The sequence below is a fragment of the Pygoscelis adeliae genome, unplaced genomic scaffold, assembly GCF_000699105.1.
Source record: "Pygoscelis adeliae isolate BGI_AS28 unplaced genomic scaffold, ASM69910v1 Scaffold432, whole genome shotgun sequence".
NCBI lineage: Eukaryota > Metazoa > Chordata > Aves > Sphenisciformes > Spheniscidae > Pygoscelis > Pygoscelis adeliae.
Window position 1 is genome coordinate 156,503 of NW_008824289.1, and position 6,101 is coordinate 162,603.

Genomic DNA, 6,101 nt, shown 5'->3' on the forward strand with positions numbered 1-6,101 from the left:
CAACAGACAAAAATAAAATATGCTCCCCTGCACTAACCTCTGATTTGAGGGGCACAGATACAGAAGACTAGCTTCTTAATCTGTAAATTAATTTAGGTTATATGGAGGACATGTAAATAATAACTTTTAAAAAATACAAAGAAACAAACAAAAGCCAAACCTGGAAGCCAGGAAACTGGCTTTCCTGTACAAGGATCAAGAGCTGCTGTTACAGCAGGATCTGCGATACTGCGCAATCGAAGCATTTCTGCTTTAGAGGAGGGGGGTCTTCACATCTTGTTGGGCATTAATTCTCTTAGAGGTTTTGGGGGCGGGTTAGGGGTTCTTCACTCCAATTAACTACTCTGCAATGGTCTCTTTGGGCAAACTTAGTAATTGTTTCATATGCCTTGGAGAGTATCTGTAAAGCTGCTTACATTTTTATACCAATTTACAAATCTTCCATTAAAGAGACTATATTTAGTACTACTTTCACAAAGGGCTTGCAGAAGTTTGATACACAGCTTTCTGTGAGTAGGAGGGAGTCTGATGTGCTTCCTTCCAGTGAAAAGCCACCCTTGTGTCGTGTTTGTAGGAACTAGAGTGAGGTTTTCAAAGGCATAAAGTGTGACGTACTGGATGTCCTTTCGTGCCTTTGAGAACCTGGGGGGTTTTTTTTGTTGTGGTTGGGGGGTTTTTTTGTTTGTTTTTTAAGAACTGAAACAACTGCATCCAAGAATATTTGACTGTTACGCAGCTCTGTATGCGGTTAACTACTTCAGTGCACTGGAGTGTGTTCCCTTCGCTCTGCATACTCGCCAGGTATTGCTGTATAACCAACTGATGTTGGCTTACGCGTCTGTAGAAGGCGAGAAGTGGGGATGACTAGTTAACTAGTCGATCCTAGTTAACTGACACGTAAGTCTGTGAGATCAGAGGTTACGATGGTGATGAGGAAGCAGGGCTGGCATAGCTTCAGAGCGGTGGAGGCTTTCTGTGGAGGCGGTGAGCAGTTGTGCTGCCTGGCACCCAACGTCTCGCCCCACGGCGAGATTGCTATGGGCTTAGTCCGGTTATTTACTCGGGCCAAGCGTTGATACGTTCCCTGGTCAGTTCTAAACTATATCCATGTTTATCTTTTAAGATCTGATAGAAAAAGTATAAAATGCGCCTCATGCCATCTGCAAAAAACCCACCGTATAAAACACTTGAATGAAACGTTGCCATAGACGCTACGACGGTCTGTTCGCGGGGTGAGGCTGGGACACGCGTTTGCCGGTGGTTTCACTTGCTGTTAGGGAAGTGCCGCAGGCATCGGCTGCCTTTTTCACGTGTGAACTTTGCTATGGTGTGTAAGGTTGGGGTCCACCAAGTTTCCTAGGGCTAGTCGTATTTTGGAGATTTTTGAATAAACAAGCAAGGAAATTGAGCCAGAAAAACTGGGAAGCTTTGGAAGCCCTGGAGGTTCGGTATTACTGCAATACAGAGAAAGGATTTTGCATTAGCGCTAAAAGTATTATTTTTGTACCATCTTAGAAAGTAAATTCTTGTCTCCATAGCCAAGTAAAATGAAAGTGAAGTTTGAATCGGTGGTTTATAAAGCAGAAGGATAAAAATGTTCCTGTTAAAATACGGCAAATAAAGAGTCTCACATTGAAAGCTTCGTGGTACAGGAAATACCAGGGGTGGTTTCACAGTGCAGGAGGCCGTTTGATGGACGATGCGGAGGGTTGGGGGTGGAGGAAGCTGGCTCGGTTGAGCGGCACCTGATTTGGAAAGGAAGAATCAAAGTTTTGAGGTTTTGCATACCTGCAGGCTTGGATTTCACGGTTTTATGCTTGCTGCAAGAGGATCTAGGAGGTGCAGGGGAGGGCCTCCGTGCCAGTCAGCACGCTGAGCCCGTGGAGAGGCTTGGTGAGGTGTCCAGCTCAGGGCTTCTCTAGAAAGTCCAAGAAGCAAATAAGCTTCTTTAAGGGATTATATTGTGAAAAGCAAGGTCTTGTGGAAAGAGGATTGAAAGGAAATGGGTGTGAATTACAACATAAATGCCTTTGTGTCTTCTAGAGAGCTGCTGCAGCCTTTCCCTTCTCCTTCCTTCCCCTCTTTTTCCACTTGCAGCAATCGTGTGAAAAGTCTGACGGAAGGCAACAGTAGGTAGAAAATTGTTTCTTTATTTGTGTTTTCAGTAGGGCCTTCGCATGGCAGCATTTAGCAAGAAGCTCAGTAAGGGCTAATACCCTACCAAGCCTCCCCATATGCTGGAGCAGATGAAACTTCATGGTTACGCTGGTCCAGAATGCAGGAGGCTTTTAATGCAGGAGCGTCCGAGGCCTTTACAGAGGGAATCAGTGCTCTTGGCTGTGAAATGCCCTATGCAGGTAGGCAGTGCAGCCGTGCGAAGGGTGGGAGACGAGGCGTGGAGGCGGGCTTCACCCAGGGAGAGAGTGGCAGCACTGGGAATATGCCCCGAATCCCGTGCTTGGCATCCCCTTGTTCTTGTTACTAAACGGCCGGCTTCTGCCACGTGAATCAATGAAGCAGACGTTCCAGTGAGATGATGGGACATCTGCCACTCTAATTGCCGCGGCAGATGACAATCATCTACTCTGCTGCCGTTTGTCAAATACGGTTTGTGAGATATTTTGCGTGCTGTCCAGGGAACGGAGGCTAAAGTGTGTATTAATATAGGGTACCCAGTTGTGTTCTCCCTGCATCTGCCTCATGTATTTTTTTGGCACGGTTAACTATGAAACAGTTTTCTTCACCTAAAACTGCGTCTAAGTGCCTTTTCACAGTTCTTCTGATGCTCTGGGGTGAGGGAAGCTTAATATTTGTCTTGGGAGATTGAGTAGCTTCAGATAGGTCTTCTGTTTTGTTTTGATCAGCCACACTGCCAGCAGCAGTGGGGAAAACCCAAAACCTCCTCTTGGTTTCCCTTTGGCTGTGTGGCTGTGGCTGTTCTGAGGTTTGCGGAGGAACCTGGCGGCGAAGCGCTGTGGGTGCCCCTGCCCAGACGTGGCACCTGCGGTGGCAGCAAGCAGCTGGGGCCGCTTCTCTTCCACCCCCGAGCAGGTAGGAAGCCAGCCGGGGAGCGGGCAGGGAGGCTCCGTGGGACCAGCCAGCGTGGGTTCCAGCAGTGCAGCCCTGGGAGGGAGATGTTTAAGGTGAACGAGTGCTTTGTGCACAGAAATACCCGCCGAGCGGACAGCAGCCTGAGGGGCAGGTGTTTTGCAACCCCGTCGAGCCTGGACCCTTGAAAGTGGTTGCGAATACATGTGTGTCAGAGTTTTCCTCCGCTCAGGGATTTGATGTAGTATTGCAGCCTGGCTGGGTCACTGTGGTCAAGTGTCGTGCTGCTGCTGAAATGAATCGGTGTCGGAACTGGTAATAAATCATAAGCAGATTTAGGGTCTTGTCTCTTCTTTCTGGGAAGAGATAAGCAGCTGACTGAAAGCACGCCCGTCTGCTGCAAGCGCCTGGCTGGCTCTCACCAGTCTCCTTACTGGTTTGTCTGTGTAAGTCCAGCCCAGGCAGGAGCGGCGCTAGGGACAGGACGGGGGTCTGCCCTGCGGAGCAGAGGAGAGCCAGGACCAAAACGGCGGGGCTGGGCTGGGGGGCTCTTCCCTCCTGGGGGCTGCATGAAGGGTTCAGGCAGGCATAGAAAGGCTGTTTGAGTTGTAATTCTACTTGATGGCCACGCTGAAAGAAGCATCCCTCTGTGGTGTCTCCTGCCCCTCCCGTGGCCTTGGAAAAGGGGGATGGCTTCCCGCGGGAGTGTAGCGGGAGCTCTTGTCATCCGGCTTTTATTGTGTGTTTTTCTCTCACTGCTTGCTGGTGCCTCAGGTGTCCCCTTGGTTCAGCGAGCGTAAAAACGCATCCGTGTTTGCGGAGGAGGAGGGAGAGCTTTGGAGGGGCGGTGGGATTTGAAAATCCCACGGAATTGTACTTGGGTGCGCTCTGATTTATGGTAGTTTGTTCTAGTTTCGATCTATCAATGAAGGTAATTTAAAGGTCCTAAAGTCTAAAATGAGTTTACAGTCACTTCTTGGCAAGTCAGCAGCTCCAGCAGGCTGAGATGTATTAATAACCTCTCCTCTACATGTAAACAGTCTCACATCGCTTTGGCACTTGGGCTAATGCTGAACTAGAAATTCTCCTGTGCAATGGATGCTGTAAATATTTAATTTATAATTTATTGCTTGCATGGTAAGAGTGCCAAAGAATCTCATGGATGTAGCACAGTACAGCGTTCGGTGATCCAGGGATGTGTGCAGGGAAGCTGTCCCCAGGCTACAGCTGCTGACGGTGCCCGTTCCGCCCAGGGAAAGGCCCCACGGCGGCTGCAGGACCAGTCGCGCTGTTCTCGCAGTCCTTAAAGGACGACTAAGAAGGTGAGGGGCAAAAACCCGTGGGCTTGACAGAGGTGCCTTAAGTAACTCCTTCGGCTCTGCAAACAGTCTGGAAGGTGTTGCTGGATAGTGGGGGAGAATCCAGCCCTAAAGAGAGCCAAACCCCAGAGCCAAGCCGTAAACGCAGCATTTGGAGTCCCTGACGAGCTCGTTTCTTGTCAAAGCAGCCTCGGTCTGCCAGGCCTCAGATGGATGGGAGTGACCTTCAGAAATAGCTGTGCTAATGTTTATTTTATCAGGACCCAGCTTCGAACCAGAGGAGCTGCTGGTTATTTTTAAACCAGGCATTGAGCAACTTGAAGCCTGGCTCAGCAGAGCTGTGTGTAACAAATGCTCTTTAAAGTAGGGCTGTGCATTATCGCTGGCTCTGAGGAATGTTCCTGATGAGGGAAGGTAGTGCTGGGTTCATGCTGTTAACTCCTTCGGGCACCGCTGCTCCTTTGCAGCTGTCTGTGCTCCTTGGACTTGTGTCTCAGGCGTTCATGCTGCCAGAGCTGGGGGCCAGCGTGGTCCCCACTGCTTGCCCTCCCGGCTGCAGGAGGAGGAGAGAATCCCCATCTCCCCTGGAGCTCCTGTCCTGTTCGCACGCCACGGGGTGGGCACTTTCAGTTTCTGTCCCTCGGGAGAGCTGCTCATGGCAGCTGCTCAGCTCTCCTGTGTGGGCCCTCCTATGGCATCCCCACTGCAGCCCTGCGGTGGTCCCAGCTGCATTTTCTGCTTGCATTCAAGAAGAGGACTGAGACATGGTGGTTAAACCTCCACAATGTAAGGGGAGAAGGATCGTGTGGCCATCCTGGAGGGTTGTCTTGAAAGATTTTGTTGGCCAAATAACCTGCTGCCATGCACGAAGCCTAAGCCTGGCAGTGCCCGCCCCAGCCCCTCGCCTGGAGCAGAAGCCGACGCTGCTGCCTGCCCCCGGGCCGGGATGGTGCATGGGCAGCTTCTGCCAGTCCTCCCTTGGGGTGAGCAGAGCCAGGGGGCTGGGACATCTGGCTGCGGACCCCCTACCAGGCTCAGGAGAGGCGAGTAGCTGTGTCTAGAACGCTGCGCATGGAGATTTTACCTGATCTTAAAGATAAACAGAAAGTGAAGCTGGAGGACGGGTTGTCCTGGGTAGGAAATGCTCCCAGCTCCCCATCCTCCCCGGGCCACGGCCAGGGTGGGAGACCCCAACAGCCGCCGGCAGTGTCGGGGTGACTGGGACCAGCCGGGTGCGAGCTCACCGAGCGGGGTCCCCTTGTGCTACAGACTGTCCCCCAGTTTGGGTGGGCAGTGTCAGCCGGGTGCGTCCCCTCTGCCTGGGGCTGCTGTGGATGTGGGAACCCTTGGCTGCAGCAGGAGACGGCCAGTTCTGTAATGCTTTTTTTGGTGTTTGTTTAACAGGGGCAGGGAGGCTCTCAGGATGTGTGGGGGGGGGAAAGCGGGAGGGTTGTGTTCTGGCGTGGGAAGTGCTTATCTTCAGTGGTGCCTTGACCCCTGTTCCAGGCTTGAGACAAATCCTCATCCTCTTCCTGCATCCCTGCGCTCAGCCACCCCTTTTCCTTCCCTCCCAAGTTGGGTTTCTTGTGCTTCAGCTGCTGGCTTGTGCTTTCTCCGGCCATGCTGGCAGCTGCCTGCGGGCAGCCCCGACGAGGGCCTGGGCATGCAAAATCTGTTTGTTTAATTTCCTGCATGGGTTTTCTCTCCTGTTCTTTGTGCACAGTCGCAGCACCG